We start from the raw sequence: 23,580 nt of genomic DNA, 5'->3' as shown, positions 1-23,580 counted from the left end.
AATAGAAGGAATTTATGTAGGCAAAAATATCCGTTCTAAATGTGTCTGTGAGCTAAAAATATCTCCCCTCAAACAGGGCAAGCAAGTTCTCTCTGAAAGCATCCTAAGTCAAATCATTCGCTTGAAAAAGTGAGGAGCACATTGAGAGAGATCCCTAGGAATCCTAGCAACAAGCCCGTCACCTAAGATATCTGCTTGATGCAATTACACAGGTGTGGGTTGAGTGCTTCTCTGCAATATCTATTCAGAGGTGAGCTTGCTAATTCTGGATGTTTATTCTCAGTTAAGTACATATCCTCCTTAGGTATAACATCTGTGCATAATTTCCTTATCTGTAAATAAGGGATGTTAAAATATCTTTCAAGGTTTGCGGCAAGTTTTTCCTCTGGTGCTTTCTTCTCAGTTGCTCAGAATTTTGACAACAGACTTGCCTGAAATTTTAGTTCTTGATCAAGATTATTCTTATTTGTTTAATAGCATCAATGTTATTGTTCAGGTAAAATCTTTGTCCCTTTGTACTTGCACATTGCTGAACATTGATAAATCAAAGGTTTTGTTGTTGAAAAGGCTGTATTTCTGTTAGTTTTCTATACAGAACCAATTACTTTGGGGCTTTTAGTATGACGATGAACACAACAAAGTTGTAGACCATAGTATTGCAAATATTGGAGGCGCACAAAAATTTGAAATTATTTGAGTCTGTTCTGTCATATGAATGATAATAAACAAAAGCAACATCCTCTCTTCCCTCTTCTCTCCATCACCAAAGCAGACTAATGTTAGACTCCCCAAACTCCTTACAACTAGGAAGTCAAACAGAAGCTTATTTTGTGACTCAGCTCTGTGTTATTTAGGCTACAGAAGCAAGATTGCTGCTTCATTTTAGTGACAAAGCAAAATAAAGCCCAGCTTTAGAAATGCAAGTGGACAAAACCCTATGTGAATGAAACACTAGGGCTGAACTATCAACACCTAAAAATAAACCACATCCTATAACATAGAAATGATTTTCAATCAGCTTTTCAATATATTCCATTTTCATACAGAGCAATGGGAGATGTATCTCTAGTAGGCCTTGCTGGGAAAAAAAAAATGAATCCAAGACTGAGAACTTCAATTGGAAGAAGAATGTGAAAGGCTTTTTTTCCCCCCACAAAATCTCTGGTTTTGCAGGACTTTTGAGGTAAATAAAAGCTTTATATAGCAATGTTATGAAATAGTTTGAATATTCTAGAAACCTGAAAATGTAAAATGAAGATATAGTAGAGTGTGATTTGTAGCTGAAATTTAAAGTAAATTTATTATGTTTATTCTAGTGGTTATTAAGAAGCAGCAACAGAATAGGTTCATACTGAGAGGATGAATGTATTGAATTAATGTATGAATCTTAGGAGATTAGTGGATATCATTATACAATTGGTTGCAATTTTTCATTTCCTAGTGGTCTTTAACAACAGATTTTTTCAAACTATTCTTTATAATTTTATGATAATAGCAGAAAATTACTATTTAATTTTTAATTTTCCTATTTTTGTTTTCCACTCCAATCTATTTTCACTTTTCTAATAAAAAGAAAGAAAAGAGTGACCTACAAAGGAAAAATTGTGACTTTTTGCTTATTAACAATGGCAAAAATTTTTTTTTTTGTTAACAGTTGTAATGCAAATAAGGTTTCATTTAGTCAGTTCTCTCTTTTGTCATTGACCAGAAAGACGAAAGGAACCTTTCCTTTATGTTTCTGAAATGAATGTGTATTCAAACCAGGAATGGTATTCAAAGTGTGTTCTTCTGTAGTGTTTCTTTCTTTGTGTGTTTAAGTAAAATTCAAGAAGAAAATGTGCTTTGTCTTTAAAGCCTACTAGGTTTTGTTTTGCATCTAGTAATGTTAGTATAAAGTGGATGCTCAATCTTTTATTAAGGTTTTGTATCCAAGTATAGTCGTGAGGACAGTTTTGCCTATGTAATATGTCTGCTGGATTTTACTGTCTGTGCATGGGCAAGGCAGTGGTGAGGGTCAGGCTTGATTCTAGGTTAAGGGGTGAGTGTTGGGTGACTGTGGGTTGGGTGCTGGATTTCATTTTCTTCCCTCTAAGCTCCAGGCTGGCTCTTGTACTTCTTGTCAAATGCTGCACAGCACTGACAGTTTTGTCAACAGCTTTTATGTTCTGGAGGCTTTTGCTCTTTGTTATTGATACTTCTCAAGACAGACTTTGAGCTATTTTTGAGTAGTATCAAAATGTTTGTACTGTTCTTCAGATGTTCATTTGTCAAAAATACACTGTCTGTCAAAAGCCTCTTTAGGATCCTGGTTTCTTCCATTTTCATTGCTTGCCCAGCCTGGTGCCGATTGGAAGTGCGTGAGGTTTTGGCATTAGATGGGCTGCTATGCAAGAGAACACAAATTTCAGTCACATCCTGTTTGTCACCCGCAGTCCACTGCAGACAGCACACCTGACATTATCCGAGTTCTCAGGGAAGAGTTACAGGCCAAAGCTGTAAAGGAAGCTATAAAAGAAGCAAACGACACCTGCTTGTTGCAAGAGTCTTTCAAGTACCCAATCCCTCAATGACTCTGTATGTGATAACATTACAGCAGCCTGAAGATAAACTTGCTTTCGAAGCTTGGAAGAGATTTTGTTGTCAACAGCTCCTGGACAGGGAAAAAGCAGCCGAGGGGAAGTCTGTTGGCCACTTTAAATGTAATTACCTCATTCTGTTCCTGTGGAGGCTGGATAGAAAGTTTTTGAAGACTGTTAAAGAACACAGGTACCAATTCAGCTCCTTTAAGTGTCCACCGTTTCCAGAGTTGCCAGCTGTCGAGCTCCAGGTGAGTGTTACTGACCTTGGGCTACAGGATGTAGCAGGTGGTGGTCAGGTTTATTGAGGAAGGCTTTTAGTACTGAAAATGAGACCAGAGATGTAGACAGCCCAGTTTAACTTAATTTGTTAATTTGTGACAAACTCATCAAGAGTACATGGAGTCCAGTGGCTTTTTATTACACAGAAGTGGATAATGAATAAGGCCAGAGAGATGCACTTTTACAAAGGTCTTACAGAAATCTACTCAACTTCTAATTGTTTTCCTATTTATGACGCTTTCATTGACATATCTTCAGCTGGCAAGGAAAATGTGCAGGACTTTCAAATGTGTTTTCATGACTCAGCTGAAGTAATCCAACTTAATCCAACCTGCCGCTGAGGCAGTGCATTAGTCGTGTTCCTATCCTGTTGTCTGGTCTCATATTCTGAATGAGCATTTAGCTTGTCTGATATAGCTTGCTGTTTGAGGGAGTTAAACTTGTGAGGATGGCAGTGGTGATGCTAGTTTGGTTTTGTTTGGGCTTTTTAAAAACTGCTTAGTTTGCCATGCCATGAACAGATAAATGTGCTGTTGGTGAGTGCACAGCTCACCATGGCCATCTGTGGTCTTCAGACTCGCTTGGCTGAATGGTGAAGCTGCATGCATAGGTACCTTTGTGTCAGGGAAGGGAGGTGTAAGGTGTGAAATCAACACCACTGGTTTCTCAGGATGAAAAGCAAAATTCAGCTGTAATGATTGTTGCACAAGGGTCGATCATGATCTTTTTTCTTTGCTGGAGCAAAGGATTCTATGTATGTGATACCGTGAGCTAGAGAAAGTATAAAACTAGAAATTAAGAAAGTAAATGCTAAATCAATCACAGAGGATTTTTTTCACATATTGCAGATGTTTTGTTTTTAACTTATCTTGTTTTTCTCTATCTTTCATTGTTGACTTGCTGATTTTTAACAGTTTTCTTTTTCATCTAGCCAGCATTATCATCTTGCTATCCTAATGTTCTGTTTCGCGGTTCATAATTATCAATCTGTTCCTTCATTGCCTGTCTTTCCTCCTTGGGATGCTAATTGACTTTTAATGATCTATTTCTGCATTGTTTTTTCCTATGTGGTCTACTTTTACTTTTCAGCTCCTTACTTTCACATGCATCTGGTCATGTCTTAATCTGAATTCTAGTCTCTACCATCCCTTTTTACTGAGGTAAACACCCTTCTCTTTTACAAGAAGAATTCATGACTGGTAGGTTCATTCTTTTCATTCTTTTAAAATCTCTGGCTAAAGTGTATTGGTGAGGTTTGGTGGGGTTTTTTTTGTTTGTTTTCGTGCTTGGTTGTTTATTTTGGGGTGTTTTTTTGTGGGGGGGGAGGGGAGGTGTTTTGCTTTTTTTTTTTTTGTTTTATTCAGGACTCCAGCGGATTTCTTGACTGACAAAACACCAATGGAGCCTTATAGCAAAATCTGCCCCCATCTTTCAGGTAGCAGTTGCAGGATGGTAGAGGTGTGTACCCAAGCATTAGTGCTGCCTGAAAATGATCCTCATCCAGGGTTTCAGTGGAAATCTTTAAGGCAAAGCAAGCAAAAAGTCTCCAACACTTTCTTCAGTCACCTCAGCAAATTAAACTTACAAGTTGGTTTTTTTATCAGGGAGATTTCCACCAGTGAGAATTTGCTGGATTAGATGTGGGCAAAGCTGGTTGTTACTTAGTTGTTTTCAATGTTTCCTGTGGGTTTTTCTGTGGTCTCCATAACAGTCAAGATGAGGACTGAACTCCTGGTTGTGGAAGGGGCCCTCGGGGATGGCAGCACTTGGAGACTTCCCACTCCTCTGGAGCTGGGACTCTGACCAGCCTGTGCTGGAGGGGCTGGTAGGGTGTGGGGACAATGAGAAGGCTGTGTGGTACCTCAGTGGGGGACACTGGGTTCCACTTAGCATCCTACAGCATGAAATCACAAGACAATTCTGTTACAGATCTTGCAAATGATAGTGGCAGCAAGTTAATTTTCATCTGAACAATTCTGGGTTTTTTTCCCAAGCCATTTTAGAGTAGCTTTCTAAAAATTATCTCTTTCATCTTGATCCACTGATTCTAGTGTTAGATCCTAAGCAAGTATTCATAGTTCTCATTGTAAAAAATAACAAAAATCCTGTGTTTTTTTCATAGTCAGAGAACATAATTTTCAAATAGTCTTTATGCTACAGCAAATTCAGCAATGGGCCTTGATTTCTACCTTTCCACTGATAGATATTCATCTTTTCCAGTGGTATGTAGTTTTCCTTTCTGTTGTAAGGTGGTCTTTGGTATATTAAATCCATCTACTGCTACTTCTGCATCTTGGACCAAAGGGATTTTGTCAAGATGAGGGTAAAACTTAATTTCTTCCCTCCTAAATCCTAATGCACTAGTATAAACCGATGCAATTTGTGATTAGAATCCAAGCTCTGGAAACAGCTTAAATTTCCAAGGTCAAGTTACAATGCCTTGAATTTTGATTCTTTATTCCATCAGGTAACATATCAGAAGTCATTAGTTTGGTCACAAGAAGGTCCCTAAATATTTTTCCATCCCCCCCCCAAAAAAAAAAAAAAAAAAAGACAATGTTATGACTAAGGTAGCTATGAATAAGCCAGTTAAGGATGCACCATCAGGACAATTAATTTTAATGTCTGTAATTTATCAGTGTGTATATGCATCAAGATATTTGTATACAGAACAAAACTGTGACGTGTTAGATGTAAGTTTGTATAGAAACAGTTTTTAACAGTAAATTTTCCTCCTAAATTTCTCTCTTGAGAAGGTGCTTTAAAATTAATTTCTCCCTTGAATGGGGACAGACTTGTTAAAAAAATTTGTGAGAAGGTAGTTTTGTGTGTTTTAGTAGAAGCATAACATGTGCTGAGTAAAACTGGAGGAAAGTCAGAGTAACTTGTTATTTTAGCATGAGGCTTTGGGTAAGGTGCAGGATATCCTGCTGTGCTGAAACTCTGTAATCTAGTGGAGTAGAAGGCTGATAATAATTCAGAGACTTCCTTTTTGTTTGTTTTGGATTGCATAGAGTTCACTTGGAGCTTCCATTAGCCCTTCACTGTTTTGTGAGCACCATGATCAAAATAACAATGACATTTGCAGGATAAGTGCTTCACTTAGAATGTTCGAAGAAGCAGTGTTTTCACATGTCAGCAGTCTACTTAAGCACCCTACCTGAATGACTGAATAGCTGAGCAAAATGCAATCGCACGAGCATTGTCACAGTGATCATGCTGTAACACTACCAAACTCTTGTATCCCTGTTACCTTTCAGACATCGTCATTACTCAGTAGGAGCAGGCTGTGGGAACTGTGTGAGACCTGTGATAATCTGATCAATTGCATTTTAATGTTTGCCAGATCATTTTGTTAACTCTGAAACTCTAATTCAGATTTTCTTTCATTATTGCATTTTATCTTATACCTTTATTCACTAATAAATGGTTGAAAAGGAGAAAATTATCAGTATGAAGCTGAGAGTGCCATCCTTACAGTGACGTTAATAAGAAAATCAAAATCCTCTGGAGGTAGTTCTAAGCTTAGTGATATATTTAAAGCTTAACATTTTGACAGCTGTCAAGGACTATCTGATCAAAGAAAGTGCATTTGATAAAATTGAATGGTTTGGGAGTCACTTTAGTAGTAATTAATCCTTCTAGCTTAAGCATTTCCTAAACCCTATAAATCCATTTGACTGCTTTAACAACAGTCCTGTTATCAGCTTATTGGGGAAGTTCAGATAAGTGTGGCTGTTTTGCATGTGTACTCTGAACAACTTATCTTTAGAGACATTGTTATTAAATGGGAGAAAAATTAGAATTTACTTGCTTGAAAAGGAGGTCTTCTGTATTGTTTGTTCTCTCGGCACTACATTTCCTTTTCAAGTTGGCTGGAACAGTTTGAAGGGTAAATGCTGAGGGCGAGACTAGTTCACTTGCAGTTTATATAAGCAAAATGGTGCAAGCTTTTCTGTAAAACTGTAGTGATGGTATTTATATAAATACAAAACATTATATGTTCAATAAAATTTTGAAGAGTTGTCTAGGTAAGTCAACAAGAAAGTAATTTTCTTCCACTCCAGTTAATTTGTTCACAGGGAACATAAATTCTGAATAAACAAGCAAATCTAATCTCTATGACTTAAAACACAATAATCAGTTTTCAATATAGAGGTGTGTAGGAATCTAGAGTTCTGAAAATAACACCACATATATCATCTTAGATTTAGGACTCAGTCTGAGAAGTCAAGTCTCTAAGTCTCATGTCTCCTATCAAGACTGAAGTAGATAGAGGGGAATGCAAGGAAGGTTTTCAAAATGTTCAGGCTAAGTGTTGACAGTCTCTTAAATTCACACAATTTCTTGAATGGGGGGAAATACTTGAATTCAGTCTGACCCATTTGCTTCTTACTTTTAAATGGGTTTGTTTTCATGTTGTTTAATAAAATAGAAAAACCTGCTTCAGAACAAAACCTTATATTCTTATGGTTTAGATAAAGCATATTGCTAGAAACATGACCTGTTTACCTCTTCCATGACTCTAAAGAAATTAGTCTGGTATTAATTACTTATCTAGAAGCCGTATCTCATTTCATAAGGTTTTTTTCTGTAGATGGTTCAGACCCATATACTTCGTTTGAGAGAGGGCAAAATTAAGTATAATACATATGCCATGTATTTCCACAGGGCCTTGGCCTTTATCAGTTGAGGTAATGTGCCTGTCATGCTACTTAAGTAGTATTAAGTGAAAAGAATGTGTTATATCCAATCTAAAAGATACTGTTTCAGAGTATTTCATTGTAATTATGCTACAGCAACTCTGATCTGTTTCAGTACTTGAAGCAAGCCCAAACTACTGCAAAATTTTATCACTGTTCATAGTTTCCTTAAGAAACAAAACACATGTTTTACAGTGGTCTTTGGCATATTTAGAGGTTTAAGATATGGTATGCGTGAAGGTTTTAACAATAAATGAATTGACAAGAGAGGAGAAAGGCAGTAGTTTCTGGGGTAAGATGTTCAATTTAACACTTTAATAAGTAACCTCTGTCTGACAGATGTGATACTTTAGAAGAGTGTGACAAGTACAAAGTCTGTCTTTGATAAAATTTATACATTTTCTAATTTCCAATAACCATACTTGTCAGAGGAAACAGGAATTCAGGTTTACTGTGAGGACAGCTGAATAATCATGTGACTTTAACATGAAATTTGCAATATTTGTTTTAGAAAGGCCTTCTCTGACTAGTGAAGCAGGTGTGCTGGGAGTTTTTCCTATTTTTATCCCCCCGAAAAATTGTTTATAACAACGTCTTTTTTTTAAGCCAATATAAAAAGAGGAACATATCTCCATTGCAGCAAACAAGGAAAAAAACCCCAACAACCAAACCCCTCAAAATGATCTCTCTTTCCATGTATGTCCCTTACACTGTTTAGGTTAAGAGTGATTGGGTGTTGAATTTTAATTTCAGGATAATTATCAACTGTGCTAAAGTCCTTGTTTGGGGCTTTTTTTCCTAATTGTTGGCTAACTGACATCCCCATCACTCAGTCTGATATACACAAGCACATCCTTGTTTGAACACAGAACTTTGCAGGTCCAAAATGGTGAAGTTTCTCCAGCATAGAGGAAATTGCAGAATAAAGAGACAACACAGTAATGTTAAATCACTTGCAAAGAAGCTTGTATTTAGTAGTGTAAGTCTGTTTGAGGTATCTTGTAAATCTAGTGGTTGATTTGAACATTGTATCTGAAACTATTTTATTTTCCTCATGAGTCTGAAGGTGCTTGAGTTTTTCTGAGTATGAAATATGCATGTGGGCTTTTTTAAGAGGGTATTTGTTTGAAAACTTATCATCACTGACAGTAATTCAATGATTGCTCACTACAGGATTCTAGAAGCAGTAAAATAACAATTAGAGGTTGAATGTTCTCTAAGGTACTTCAGATGGAGTTTTATTGCAGGTGGTAGATAAGGAAAAAGCCATCTTTGACATTCAAAAAGTAGTAAAATTTTTCTTTGACTTGCAGTGGAATTTGATCTATTTTATAACCCATGACAATGCATTAAGGTGAAAATCTGTTTCCTACATGAAACTGCCTTTACAGACTGGAATCTTCAGGTTGCCTTGAAATTTATTCATGTGATTAACCCTATTAGGGACTACAAAAATATGAGTTTAAAGATTTGTTTGTTTTGAGAATTGACAACAGGATTACCCCTTTGTGTGTCCTAATTTAATCTTTTTTTTCTGGTAGCAAAAGAAGTTCACTGAAACTTCTGTGTTAACGTTTGTCCGTATTTAAAATGACTCTTACATGACTGATCAATAGCTTACCTCTTGAATCCATGTCTTTAGACATGTATAATTATTACTCTGTGGTATCAAGTATGCAATCAAGTTAAAGTTGCTAAAAGTCATTGCAGTGAACAGCGTGTGCACACCCTGGTAACATGCAGCAGATCTGGAGTACTCTGTCTGACTGAATTGCCTTTGCACTACAAACCTGCGTAAGTGTAGACTATTCTTCAGGAGTATTCAGCATGGCTTCACCAAGGGGAGATGATGCTTGATCAGTGTGATGGCCTTCTATGATGGGATGGCAGGATGGATCAATGAGGGGAGAGTGGTGGAGTCTACCTTGACTTCAGCAAAGCTTTTGACATTGTCTCCCAAAACATCCTTTCAGGTAAGCTCAGGAAATGTGGGTTGGATGAACGGACAGTGAGGTGGATCAAGAACTAGGTGAATGGCAGAACTTAGAGAGTCATGATCAGCAGAGTAGAATCCAGTTGGAGGCCTGTAGCCAGCAGCATTCCCCAGAGATCAACACTGGGTCCAGTCTTATTCAACTTGTTTGTCAATGACCTGGAAAAAGGGATAGAATGTACCCTTGCAAGTTTGCTGATGATATGAAACTGGGGCAGTGGCTCATACACCTGAAGGCTGTGCTGCCATTCATTGATAGGCTGGAGAACTGGGAAGAGAGAAACCTAAAGAGGTTAAAAAAGAGCAAGTGCGGGGTCCTGCACCTGGGGAGGAATAACGCCAAGTACCAGCACAGGTTGGGGTCTGACCTACTAGAGAGCAGCTCTGCAAGAAGGGATCTGGGAGTCCTGGTGGATGACAAACTGACCATGAGCAAGCAGTGCCCTTGGAGCCAGGGGTGCCAGTGGTGTCCTGGGGTGCACTGGGAAGAGTGTGGCCAGCAGGTCACAGGATATTATCCTTTCTCTCTACTGCACCCTAGTGAGGCCACAGCTGGAGTACTGTGTTCAATTCTGGTCTCCCCAGTTAAAGACAAACAAGGAGTTCCTGGAGAGGGTCCAGTGGATTAGGGCTGATCAGGGGTCAGGATCATCTCTTTAATGAGGAATGACTGTGGGAGCTGGGCCTGCTTAGTGAAGACTGAGAGGCGATCTCATCAATACATGTAAATATCTCAAAGGATGGTGCCAGACTTTCTTCAGAGGTGCCCAGAAACCAGGTAATGAGTAACTGCCATAAACTAAAACATAAATTCCACCTGAACATGAGGAAGTACATCTTTAAGTTGAGAACACTGGAACAGGCCTCCCAGGAAGGTTGTCAAGTCTCCCTGTCTGGAGACATTCCAAACCCACCTGGATCCTGTGTAACCTGCTCTAGGTGATCATGCCTTAGCAGGGAGGTTGGACTAGATGATCTACAGAGGGTCCCTTCCAGCTCTGTTCTGTGATTCGGTGAAGTGCCTGTAAAAGCTTATAATGGCTCACCTATCTGGTGATAACGCATTCAGGTGTTCTCCTTGGCAGTGTTTCTTAACTCTAAGTCCTACTAGATTTCAATTAGAGTTTAGGTCCTTTACATCTGGATAATTTTTATCAAAATAGAAGTTTGACCTTTATATCATTGAAACACTGTTGAAATTGAAGGAACGCTAGTTATCATACAAAACATGGGGTTTTTTATGTTGGCTTAATGAACAATACATGTCAGGGAACTCAGAAAAGATCCCAATACCACTATGTGCCAAATGGCACATTTGTGTGCACCAATTAACACTTGCTTTGCCCTTCATTCCTGTTGGAAAAAGTAATTTTCATATACTTAGAGAGTCATGATCAGCAGAGTAGAATCCAGTTGGAGGCCTGTAGCCAGCAGCATTCCCCAGAGATCAACACTGGGTCCAGTCTTATTCAACTTGTTTGTCAATGACCTGGAAAAAGGGATAGAATGTACCCTTGCAAGTTTGCTGATGATATGAAACTGGGGCAGTGGCTCATACACCTGAAGGCTGTGCTGCCATTCATTGATAGGCTGGAGAACTGGGAAGAGGGAAACCTAAAGAGGTTAAAAAAGAGCAAGTGCGGGGTCCTGCACCTGGGGAGGAGTAACGCCAAGTACCAGCACAGGTTGGGGTCTGACCTACTGGAGAGCAGCTCTGCAAGAAGGGATCTGGGAGTCCTGGTGGATGACAAACTGACCATGAGCAAGCAGTGCCCTTGGAGCCAGGGGTGCCAGTGGTGTCCTGGGGTGCACTGGGAAGAGTGTGGCCAGCAGGTCACAGGATATTATCCTTTCTCTCTACTGCACCCTAGTGAGGCCACAGCTGGAGTACTGTGTTCAATTCTGGTCTCCCCAGTTAAAGACAAACAAGGAGTTCCTGGAGAGGGTCCAGTGGATTAGGGCTGATCAGGGGTCAGGATCATCTCTTTAATGAGGAATGACTGTGGGAGCTGGGCCTGCTTAGTGAAGACTGAGAGGCGATCTCATCAATACATGTAAATATCTCAAAGGATGGTGCCAGACTTTCTTCAGAGGTGCCCAGAAACCAGGTAATGAGTAACTGCCATAAACTAAAACATAAGAAATTCCACCTGAACATGAGGAAGTACATCTTTAAGTTGAGAACACTGGAACAGGCCTCCCAGGAAGGTTGTCAAGTCTCCCTGTCTGGAGACATTCCAAACCCACCTGGATCCTGTGTAACCTGCTCTAGGTGATCATGCCTTAGCAGGGAGGTTAGACTAGATGATCTACAGAGGTCCCTTCCAGCTCTGTTCTGTGATTCGGTGAAGTGCCTGTAAAAGCTTATAATGGCTCACCTATCTGGTGATAACGCATTCAGGTGTTCTCCTTGGCAGTGTTTCTTAACTCTAAGTCCTACTAGATTTCAATTAGAGTTTAGGTCCTTTACATCTGGATAATTTTTATCAAAATAGAAGTTTGACCTTTATATCATTGAAACACTGTTGAAATTGAAGGAACGCTAGTTATCATACAAAACATGGGGTTTTTTATGTTGGCTTAATGAACAATACATGTCAGGGAACTCAGAAAAGATCCCAATACCACTATGTGCCAAATGGCACATTTGTGTGCACCAATTAACACTTGCTTTGCCCTTCATTCCTGTTGGAAAAAGTAATTTTCATATAAGAGTATTCTGTGCCTTTTTTGTCCTGAGCTTCTGCTTGTACAATGAAATGTAGGACTCTGCTAGGTTTCATTCCACTGGGGATCTTTGGGCCCTTCAGAGACAGTAGAGAACAAGAAAAAAATGTTTGAAGTTTGAAAGGCCTGGGGAACTTCAGCACACGGAGTGCTGTTGATTGAGGGACAATTTCTTGGAACGGTATTGGTCTGATAGACAAATGTGTAATTGGTCTGGCAGTGCTCCAGTACTAATGATCTATCACTGTCTAGGGGAAGTTTCAAAATGCTTAATCAGTAGGGCCAGAAATACTGAGTCATAAGAACAATAATCTATATTTAATGCCCTAGAAATTGGTGGAATGTCCAAAAAGGCTTATTATAGTTTGAATCTGATGCTTCTGTTCCTTCTATGACCTCTGTGGGGCTCCCAGAACATGCAGAAGCATCACTGAAATAAAGTTCAGGGCAAATTTTGCCTTTTGACAGACTACCCAAGCAACTGTGCAGATTTTGCTCTGCAAGAACTTGCCATTAAAAATGCATTTAGTAGGCTGAGACATATGGAAGCTATAACACATCTGGTCCCCAAAGCCAAGTTGTGTATGAAGCACTATTGGTCTTTTTTCGTTCCTAAATGTTCTCTACTCTGATGGTAGATTAAATGGTTTGTAATGTTTCCCAGTATGTTGATGTTCATGTAAATCAACACATAATCTATCAGCATTGTATCATTTTGCCTAGTGATATTTCTCACTATTGATTTTGGATAGCATTGCGTGCAGAATACTGGAGGAGTGATTACCTTAGTTACACCATTCTTGTATTTTTAAAACATGAAGTCATTCTGATGCATTTTTATTTCTGGTTTAAAAACTCCATTGCCCAAAACAGCAGCTGACAGTCGTCTTAATGAAGAATTAGGACTGAGGATATGAGCACTTGCACAAGCGTAAAAGATACTTGATGATGTATTATGTTACCCAAGCAAAGCATTCCCAAGAAGTAAAAGGGAATCATAATGTAAAAGATAAATGTAAAAGACAGTGAAGAGAATACGCAGACTTGATATATGGATGTACACTTCCTCTCGCCTGAGGCAACCTACTGTGTAACACTGAGTAATTGTACTACTTCTGTTCTCAGAAAAGATTATATTAATAATCATCTTAAATTTCAAAACCATATTTCTACCTCTCAGATAACTATGGAAAGCAGTTTTGAGGCTGCTCGGCACAGCAGTGGCACGTTATAGAATCTTAGAATGGTTTGAGTTTGAAGAGAGTTCAACAATCATCTAGTTCCAACCCCCTCGCCATGGGCAGGGACACCTTCCACTAGACCAGGTTGCTCCAAACCCCATCCAGCTTGGCCTTGAAAGCTTTCAGGTTGTGGCATCCACAACTTCTCTGGGCAGCCTGTGCCTGTGCCTCACCACTCTTGTAGTAAAGAACTGCTTTCTAATATCTAATCTAAACCTGTTTTCTTTCAGTTTTAGACCATTTCCCCATGTCCTATCACTGCATGTTCACCCTGTACAAGAGAACATGTGCAGATCTCTCCTGAACTAGCAGTAATCACTTGGTTCCAGGCCTAAAAGGCAGTGTAGCTACAGCAGGAAGATGGAGCACATGAGGTTTTTTTTTCTTCACATCAGGCATTCTGAGGGCTTCAGATGCAGGGAGGTAAAGTGTTATAAGCCCCCGTGACACTGACAGATTTTGACCTTGTTAAATACTACTATTTCCCTATAGGGCCTGCTTAAGAGCAGAGGTAGTACGTTAGGATCTGAGCTTGTCGTGAGTCTAGGATCTTATTGACAACATGGCTTTTTATCTCTGAAAGAGGACTGATTTAATTCACTTGTTAATTAAATCAAGGTTAATTAATTTAATGAAAAGACTGTACTTGGATGTTGTAACATGTTCTGGCAGGATCAGATTGATGTTGCTGCTCCCTGATGTCCGTTCCCACTGTTGACCGGCTTTATTGACAGACGTGTGGTGTAGTCAGTGCAGTGACCAAATTAAGGGACTGATCCATCTGAAAACCAACCCAGTGAAATGAAACAAAGTGTTTCTTACACCCAACAAGACCAGCTCCCCAGTCTTGTGTGTCCTCATGGAAAGCTAAGAAATTGTGAGAGGATGGGAAAAGCAGCAGGTGGAAATTTTATGAGGAAGAATTTTGTAGTAAGAGACCACAGCTATAGATGGCAGGGACTACAGAGCTTTTTTTCCTAGCTCTTCCACTCGAGAATTGAGTGTCTTTGAATTTATAACATTCCTGTTGTCCGTAATTCTTTCAAAAAACTACCAAAATCTGAAGGAAGTAAATTTTATATTGGAAAACGTTAGGTCAGAGGAGTGCAAATGTTTCAATTTTACACAGGCTTTGCCAGAACATGTGTTTTGCTACAGTAGATGGTGAGCTACGAGGACTATGGTGTTCCTTGACTTTGCTCAGAGTCTGGAAGTCATAGAGTCATAGGATGGTTTGGGTTGGAAGGAACCGTAAAGATCATCAGCACTTGGTCTTAATTACAGCCTCCTGAAGATTCTGCAGCACCCTGTAATTCTGCAAGCAGCCTAAGAAGCCTTGGAATATCAGGTTTAGCAAGAGGCCTTCAGAAATTCTGGGCAGTTCCTCTTTCTCATCATGGAGAACAAGTTATATTCATGGGAATTAAGGCAGTGTGGTTGTCTTGGCAGTCAGAGTGAGTTTTTTCTTAAATCAAATGTTTCTAATATTCAACTGACTAGAGAAGGTATGTTTTTCAATATATTTGATTTCTAGTAACAGAAACTCTGTTTTCATCATCCTGTTCTTGTGGTTTTACTCAAGAGCTCCGTCTGGTTTAAGTACGTTTTTGGTTTGTTTATGTTCATTCATTTGCTTCCAGCAGTCCTACCTGGAAAATGTCATGTAAAGATCAGTTCTTTAAGAGTGTGTTTGAGTAATCCACTTTCTTTATCCTGTGAGTTACAGACCTTTCAGGTCATCACTGGAGTCCTTCCTTTCCTTTAGCTGACGTTGAAATGCCTTAGTCTCTGTATAATACATGTTCAACATATATGTACTTTTTTTCTCTCAGAAGGTAATTTTTAGGTTTTTGTGATATTCCACTACCTACACTGGGCGGGGGGGGTGGTGTTAAAATGATTTCATATTGTACATTGGTAACAGCAACCATATTTGACAGACCACATTTTGACAGAGAATATCTTCTATATGCAATATAAAAATAAATTTAACAACATTTTTTTTCTTCTCTCTAATCTAGTGCATCTCCAGACTTGATTCAGTAAACTGCATAAGAAAGGAGGGATGTCAATAGTCTTTGGCTATGTCTGTATGGAGATCTTGTGTAGACCTGGAGGTGACCCTCTATATGCTGACTTTGGGGCAGGGCAATAAGATGAAGGTAATGGACCAAGGACCTGATCTCCTGATAGAATATGTACTGTGTGTCGTGTAGCCACAATGTCCAGTGCTTGTTTCTTAGCTATGGCATCCCAGCTGAGAAGTAGCACTTAATCGTGACGTTTCTGTATTAGGACAAGGTTAACCAAGCCCTAACCACACTTGGGCTCTTAGGCAGGCTGTCTGTCCGTGTTCTGAATTAGACTGAAAAATGGTGGTCTATTTGGGCTGGAAGATGGCTAAAAAAGCTTCTCTTCATAATTTCTCAACTGTCTGTTGACCTTCCACCTCAGATGAGAGGTAGTATGAACCCATGGTACACAAAACAAGTCAAGTGTGAACATAAGACTGATGCAATAGGAGTTTGCCATGGAGAAAGCTTAGGTAAAGTATGTGTTTGGGTAGTCCTACAGAGAGACTTTCATGTTGTTTGGAGCTCATTTAATTTGTATAGTAAAGAACTAATACATTTCTTTTGTGGATTTTAGTGGTTTTGTATTTGAAAAGTCTTGTATAGGATTGTTGCTTTTTTTTTTTTTTGGTAAGGAATGCTAGTAAGGGCTGTCTGAATGCTGTGGTGATCCATTCTTAGTTTATGTAACAGTTACCAGCTTAAACTTGAGGTTGATTTATTCCACTTGCAAACTGTAGTGTATGGGAAGTTCTTTTCTGCACAGAATGGGTTATGTATAGCCCATGGAAGGACACAGATTTGATGTGGAAAATGTGAGGATAACTGCCCAGGCTGTTTTGTGCAATGATTGAAGTACTGGTAATTTATCACTTCGCGATAATTTAATTTTTTTTTATCCACACATCACTCAGAATTTATTTAGCATAAAAATGTCAAACTTACTTTATAATCTTGCTGTCATCAACATTACCTTGGCTGTCCAGTGTTCCACTGACCTTCGAATAATACGTTCTGTGTGAGCAGTTGAGCTTGATTGATGATGTATGGATTTTTAACACAAGCTGGGACTAGTAAGTATGTATAACTGGGCACGAATTTGTTTAGTGATTGAAACAGTAAGACATGTATGCACAGTGTATATACACACTTTTCTGTGCACTGCTGATACTGAATTTATCACTGTTCCAGTTTATCACAGTTGCACTTCAGTTTCTGATATTGACATCACAAATAAGTTTTATTTACTATTTTATTATATAATATATTATTATTTAAGGTATCTAAATACACTCAGTTGCATCTGTCTTTATTCCTAGTACTATAGATTTTGGGTTGAAGGGGAAAATTAAATTAGTAAATTTTCCTTTTCTCTCTGTCCCCATCATTTTTTTCCATCTTTCCTGCCAGTATTCCCAGTATTCCCTTTATGCACTTTTCTGTTTTTTAAATCTTTGTTATGTGATATCACCAGAGCACAGTAAAGTTAATTGCTTTACATTTGTGCTGAATAAAGCATGGTTTCTGGGTAGTTGTATATATTTACAGAGAATGGCCATCACGTAGCTTTGATTTTAGAAAATTGTAATTCTTTGCTGATAGGCAATTCCACAAAGTACTTTATTCCCCTTAAATGTGTTCATTTTGTGAAATCATATTTGTATGTGGATACTTCAGTTTATTTTAAAAAGTAAAGAAGATAGAAAGGCTCTATAAAGACAAACATCAGTTTGTCCTACTGTTGTCTGTCAAAAGCTAAGAAGCATGAGGGCTAACTGAAAGCAAGTACACTGGATTTGGTACATTTTTGGTATAGCATTTAGTGACATTGTATACATAGCTGCAAGTTATCCCTGTGCAAAATCTTGGGGAGCTCTTTGTGCTGATGAAATGGAGAATACAGTTTGAATATGATGAAATTACTAGACAGCTGTGCCAGAGTATCTTCTTTGGAGATATGTTTCCTTTTAATTAATGATACAAAGAAGGAACTGCCATTCTGTGCAAGATCCTGAGAGGAGCTAAAGGTCCAGGTGCTTACTATCTAGCAAATACTGTATTTTCATTTACAAATGATGGATCCTTAGGAGGCAGTAAACACAGAATCCCTCCCTTGGTGCTGTTTTTTTAGAATTCATGCGGGAAGTGCACTTCAGGACAAACAAAGCTGCACGTCCTGTAGAGATCTGTAGAGGTGTGTATTCCCTGAATTGTTGTTTAAGCCCTGAAAGATGATCTTTGGCAGGTTTCTTAACTCTGTGAGATCTTACATTGTGATTGTTCTCCTTGTTTTTAAAAGCTAAGGTATTTATTTATTTATTTTACTTGCAGCTTTGAGCTAGGCAGCCTAGAGATTTCTATAAGCTGCACTGCTTCTAATGTAAGGACCATGATATTTGTGAGGCCTGGAACACACAGCTTATGGTTTTTGAAGCAAAGTGTACAGTCAGTTTCTTTAATCCTTTTGGTTTTTAAGCTGCTCTGTGGCTGGACCCCTGGTTTCCTGACTCAGGGCTTCAAAACTTTCTGCTTCCCTCTAGGTGAACAGGCTATCAGTGAATTGGGATAAAATTGTTTTTAGCTTTCTGTACAACTAGAATAGACTTTCAAGTTTACCTTAGTTCAATTGCTTCTCTGGCATCTGTCAGACTGCTTTTGCTTTCATTTTTTTTTGGCTTCCCAGCCAAGTTAGTAATAAAGCTTGAAATCTTCTTCCTCATCTGAACCCACTTGCTGCTTCTATAGTTGTCGAATTAGTGCTCTGTACTAAAGTGTCTCTGTAGAGCTTTTAAATTTAAGTGTTAGTCTGTAGCTATAAAAAAATCCCTTTTGTGCCTGCCTATGCAAAAAAAATGGGCAGAATTAGTACTTCACTGATTGCTGTGAAAGACTGGATAAAAGACTTCTAGTAGATGTCTTCCGTGCCATTTCCCATCTTCTCTGGCCACAGCTAATGACATAATCACTGGTCTTTTGGACATAGGCTGAGACTACACAAAACCACAGGACTGTTTTAGTGGTTTGCTGCTGCTGCTGAGGCTGCTGCCTCCTGGCTTTCTTACTGGGAACTTTGTCCTTCCAGACACTGGTGTTTGAATCTGATTGTGGGTGAATCACAACAGTTCACTGCACTGTTATAAAATTAATGTATGGAAAAAAGGGGGGAAAAAAAGTGAATTTCTTCCTCATGATTTAAAAATCTAGACCAGTTTTCTTGAGAGAATTGGGCCAAGGAAAGATCCTGACTGTACTCCTGAGGGCTGAGAAGCTCCAACAAAGGATGGACCACCCCTGGCATGACTATTTGATCAGCATTATAGTAAAACCTTGCTCTTCCTCAGCAGATTCTTAAGATGGCCAATATGACAATATGGGCTGGGACAATGCTATGTCTATTAGGTACTTAGGTTTGGCACAGTACTTACAGCAGTTTTCTACCTGCCTGATTTTCTCTGATTGCAGGTAACCAGATGTACAGCTGTGATTTGAGTACACAAAATCAGTATCTCCTCACACAGTAGGCTGGAGACAAGAACTCTGTGCTATGCCTGCATAGTGAGAATAAATTCTTTGGTTGCAAACATGGTATGTCTTTAAAAATGGCAAATAAAAACTGGCAGCATTCTAAACTGCACTAGGCATATTTTTAACTGGTTTTACCCCCTGCCATAGTAAAAATAGAGAATTCAGTAACATTACAATAAAACATAATTTTTCATGTCACTGTGTGAACAGTGGATTACTTCTTCCTACTGGGGAAAAAAAGAAGCCAAGAGCTGAAATATTTAAGCCAAAAAAATTTAAAATTGAAAGTATTTTGCCTTTTAATATTAGGTACCACTGTCATGATTTGGTCTAGAACTCTCTGCTTTGTCGTTTGGTTTCTCAGAAGCAGAGATCAGAAACACTTCCTTGTTTTCTAATACTCCAGCATAATAATCTAGGTTTAAGAATTTTATGTTTTTACTTTAACTCACAACAGTATTCCTTCTATCTGCCCCCTCTGTGTAATCCTACCAGTAAGTGCACTAACTGTGACCTGCAGGCTGTCAACCAGTTGATCATCGCTTAAATCCTTACTTCGTTTTACCACAGGAGCTCAATCTACAGTATTTTGACAAACCACTGGTATTAAACTGCTGGAATTGACCCTGTTCCATTCAGGGATCAAAGCAGGGGTTTTCACTTCCTCGTCTGTAGCTCTACAGTTCTGGTGTCTGTTTAACATATGCTAGTGCCATATGTGGGAAAGGAAAGTGTTAGCTTTTCCCTCCTCTCTGTGCGTAACCTGGGAAGCTACGGGTGATGTCTTGCATACATGTGAGAAGTACCGGCTGCAATCCATGTGTGATCAGAGCAGGCTGACGTTCTGTGATGCAATCTCACAGCCCTATAGATGGCTCGTTAACAGTCCTATCCTACTGTTTTCTTCCTTGCTGATTTATGTATTTTAAAATCATTCACACATTCAAGGGTGGTTTTATGTTTCCGTTTGTTGTTTTTGTTTTTTTTTTTCTACAAGTTCATTAAACTGTCTTTTGAGGTACGGTGTTATGTTAACAGAATGAAGCTCGCTTATTGATACAGAAGTGGCTGAGGAATCAGTCTGTAATGATTCAAAACAGACATCCTTCAGAGTTCCTTTTTGTCTTATGAAATAACAAATATGGAGGTATGGCAGTAAAGGACATTTTTCTTTAACTGAGATGAGAGTACAGCAGAGGGAAGGACTTTTGGTGGTAGGAGGGGCAGAAGGATGGTGGAGGAAATGAAGCTGCATCAGCATGAATTGCTGAAAGAAGTGTCTGTCCCTGCTCTGAGAGTCACTTAAGTAGATTATCCATTTACTTAGCAGGTTTCTGGCACTTAATGGAGAAAGTTCACAAAGGTGTGGAAGGGCCATTACGGTGTCATCAGCAATGAAATCACTCACTTGGGGAACGAGTGATTCGGCTTTGAACTATATGCTGAAGTCTTGGAATTCTTCTCACCCCATGCCAGCCTGACTGACACCACTGGCGAAGCGTGTGACTTTTTAGTTTTCACTTTTTGTTTGATGAGTTGTCAAAATACTTGTTTGATTGGTTTTGTTTCTTAGAAGGCACATTTCTGACTAGGGGTTCCTACCTCTGCTTAGAAGCAGGTGAAAAGTGTGGCTTCTGATAGAGAGACCAAAGCCCAACATGTCCACACAGGGCAGAAGGAAGACACTCAGGGGATGGGGCTGTCATTTGTGTGCATGTCCGCGTATTTCTTCCCCTTGTTTTTTGTGCAGGCTTTGAGGTGTAACGATGTGTTATGTATTACATGGTTTTTGCTTTTGAGCTCACATAGGCCACTAACACTTTAAGTAAATGATGGTAAACTTTGTTGTAAAGCTCTTAATTTCAGGAGCTGCATAAATGCATTGTGGTTCCTTTCTTTTTAGAGTTAACTAAAATCGCACAGTCTAATAAGGAGGCAAACTGCCTGAAGTATTACTGGTTAATTTTCTTTGGTTTCCCTATACTACCAGGCTTTAGTGCAAATAATGCTTGAAAAAGTATGTAGTAAAGCTTCTTTCAAATAGGTCTTACAAATGATTTGACAAGAAAATCTCTCTCTTTGCGCCATAGAAACTCTTGACTTCCATCAGTGAAAACTGTAAAATGATGATAATTATCTGGAACTTTTTGACTGTGCCATAGGAGAATGATAGTGTCACCTCACTAATAATTTTATTTTCAAGCTGATGATGGGCTTTATAGACAAGAAAATATTCTCACCATATGATGCATGTAAAGTAAATGATCATGTGCACGTATCCAGCTATCTCTTATAACTCCTGAAATTGGAAATAATTGAAAAACACCCGTTTCACATCTTGGCAAAAAAAGTGTGTCTGTAACTTAGATCCCAGTGAAAAGATTTTGATGTTCTTAAGAATCCTCTACATTCATAAAAGAAAAACTAAATGGATTTCTTTGTGGGAAGGAGCCCTGACAAAAAGAAGATGGTTTTGATAAAAATAATGATGAATGTCTTTCTATGAGAGTATAGGAATGAAAAAAACTATAAAAATGTAGGAAGAATGGTGCATCATAGCACAATCACTTTTTTTAAAAAAAATGTTTATTTTTTAAGTGTTTTATGTTTTTGAATTTTGGGCAGAATCCAACCATGAAGGAACATATTATAGATTCTAATAAATCATTTGAATCATTGCTACTTTTGAAACTCTTGAAAGTGATGTTTGCTGAGTTTTTAACGTTACGCGTTGAACTTGTATGTCCTCTGCCTCTCCCATTACAACTGAAAGTGGAGAGGGTGGAGCAGAGGAGGGGGTGCTGGAGGTGTTATGGCAATTATGTTAAACTAAAACTGCTGCTGTTCCATGTCTGTTAGCACCTATCTAACAGTCTTTGGAGTTAATGGAAAGATTTCCACTGGTTGTATATTGTGGATGGGATGCTTTGTGCATTCTTTCTTCCTTGTGTCATCTTGTATCATTTGCATAGTTAGTGTTCTTCATTAATTTATTGCCTCTGCTCATCTCTGTTACAGGGCCTGGAATGTACTGTTGGTACTTGTCACATAGTAAAATGATAGTGTTTTTTTCAGAACAGGTTGTTCTTCCATTTAGGTGTATTGGAATTCATGATGATTTTGAAAATATGAATTAATGTGAGCCTTTGAGGTTTTAGGAGGAACTTTCTGCACTTTTCCTATAATAGTATAAATTATTTATTAGTAAACTGTAATAAAGCTGCAGTCTTTAGTCTATAAAATAATTCTTGTCATCTGCTGGTTCTGAAAAGTTTTAACTGTTACCTGTTCTTCATGAATGCTCTTCCACTTGAAGAGAAGCTCATATGTGTATTGAAAAAACCTCACCTTACAATTAAAACTCAGAAGAAGGAAAAAGTAGAGAAAACAAAACTTTTTCTTGTTAGATTTAGGGTGTTCATTTTTAGAATGTCCATATGACTTAATTTTAAAATGTGGGAAGCTCATTTTTTTTACCCTTCTTCCAACCACCACGTGTGTGAGGATGTGATATTTCATACGTGGTTCATGTGTGGTGCATGATGATGATTTTATTATCTCCTTTTTTCATTACCATTTTTTTCTCTACTTTGTGAGATTTAGGTTTTTAGTCATTTATTAATGTATCTTTTGTTGGTGTGTTTTATTTCTCATTTTAGTTATTATTTCATTAGTCTTGTGATAGAGAATGAAAAAATTTTCAGTTTGAAAGAGTAGAAAGTAAAATAAAAAAAAGGTTCAATTTGGGGAGATAGCCTGATGATCAAAGAGAGATGGGATCTGTGAACCGTGGAAGATAAGAACTCAGAAAACTCTGAAATTCATAACCCTGCTGTGTGTAGCATGAATAAGGTGTCATACTGCCCAATCATAACCTAAAAGTACATTTTAGCAAATCACTATTTGGTAAGTAAAGGACAATTTTAAAAGAAATAATCTGTTTGGTGATAAGGAGTTTAAAATATTTCTAAAGACAATATATTTTATGCATTATAAGTGCAATTTTAAATGTGTGCATCATGATTCAGATTACCTTGCAAGCAACATGAAATGCATCCTTTTGTATATGTCAGTCTTCAACAAAGCGTTGTTTACACCACGGATCAAATATGCAACATTAAAATTCATTATAGGCATATTACGCACTCTCATTATATGACAGAAGTGTGTCAGTGAAATTAGCAGCCACAAAAAAGACAAAGATTTTCTTACCTATTAGTTGGAAGGTAGCAGCTGTTTGAGTAATTCCACAGAGGGATAACAATGACCAACTGACTTGCACGTTTTAAAGAAAAAATGATATCAAATCCTTTGAGGATGCCATATGTTCTGGGCTTTGAGGCAGGCTGTGTATGCTATCACAGCAATTAGACAGACTGGAGACTCTGCTAAAATTTTATCCAAAATGCCAGCAGAGAAGTATTTCTTGGGGCTTTTTAATCGTGAACAGAGACATACTTA

The 23,580-nt window shown here is 38.4% G+C and overlaps 1 long non-coding RNA gene across 1 annotated transcript; it reads left to right on the top strand.

The window, feature by feature from the left end:
• Positions 1 to 81: 81 nt before the first annotated feature.
• LOC108447536 lies at positions 82 to 15,674 on the top strand. The gene is made up of 4 exons (XR_001863142.1): positions 82 to 250; positions 1,047 to 1,183; positions 2,433 to 2,827; positions 15,544 to 15,674. It is a non-coding gene; the product is annotated as an uncharacterized LOC108447536 (long non-coding RNA).
• Positions 15,675 to 23,580: the final 7,906 nt, after the last annotated feature.

The sequence above is a fragment of the Corvus brachyrhynchos genome, unplaced genomic scaffold (assembly GCF_000691975.1).
Source record: "Corvus brachyrhynchos isolate BGI_N302 unplaced genomic scaffold, ASM69197v1 scaffold56, whole genome shotgun sequence".
In the NCBI taxonomy this organism is placed as follows: domain Eukaryota; kingdom Metazoa; phylum Chordata; class Aves; order Passeriformes; family Corvidae; genus Corvus; species Corvus brachyrhynchos.
This window is presented reverse-complemented; position numbering and strand designations above follow the sequence as displayed.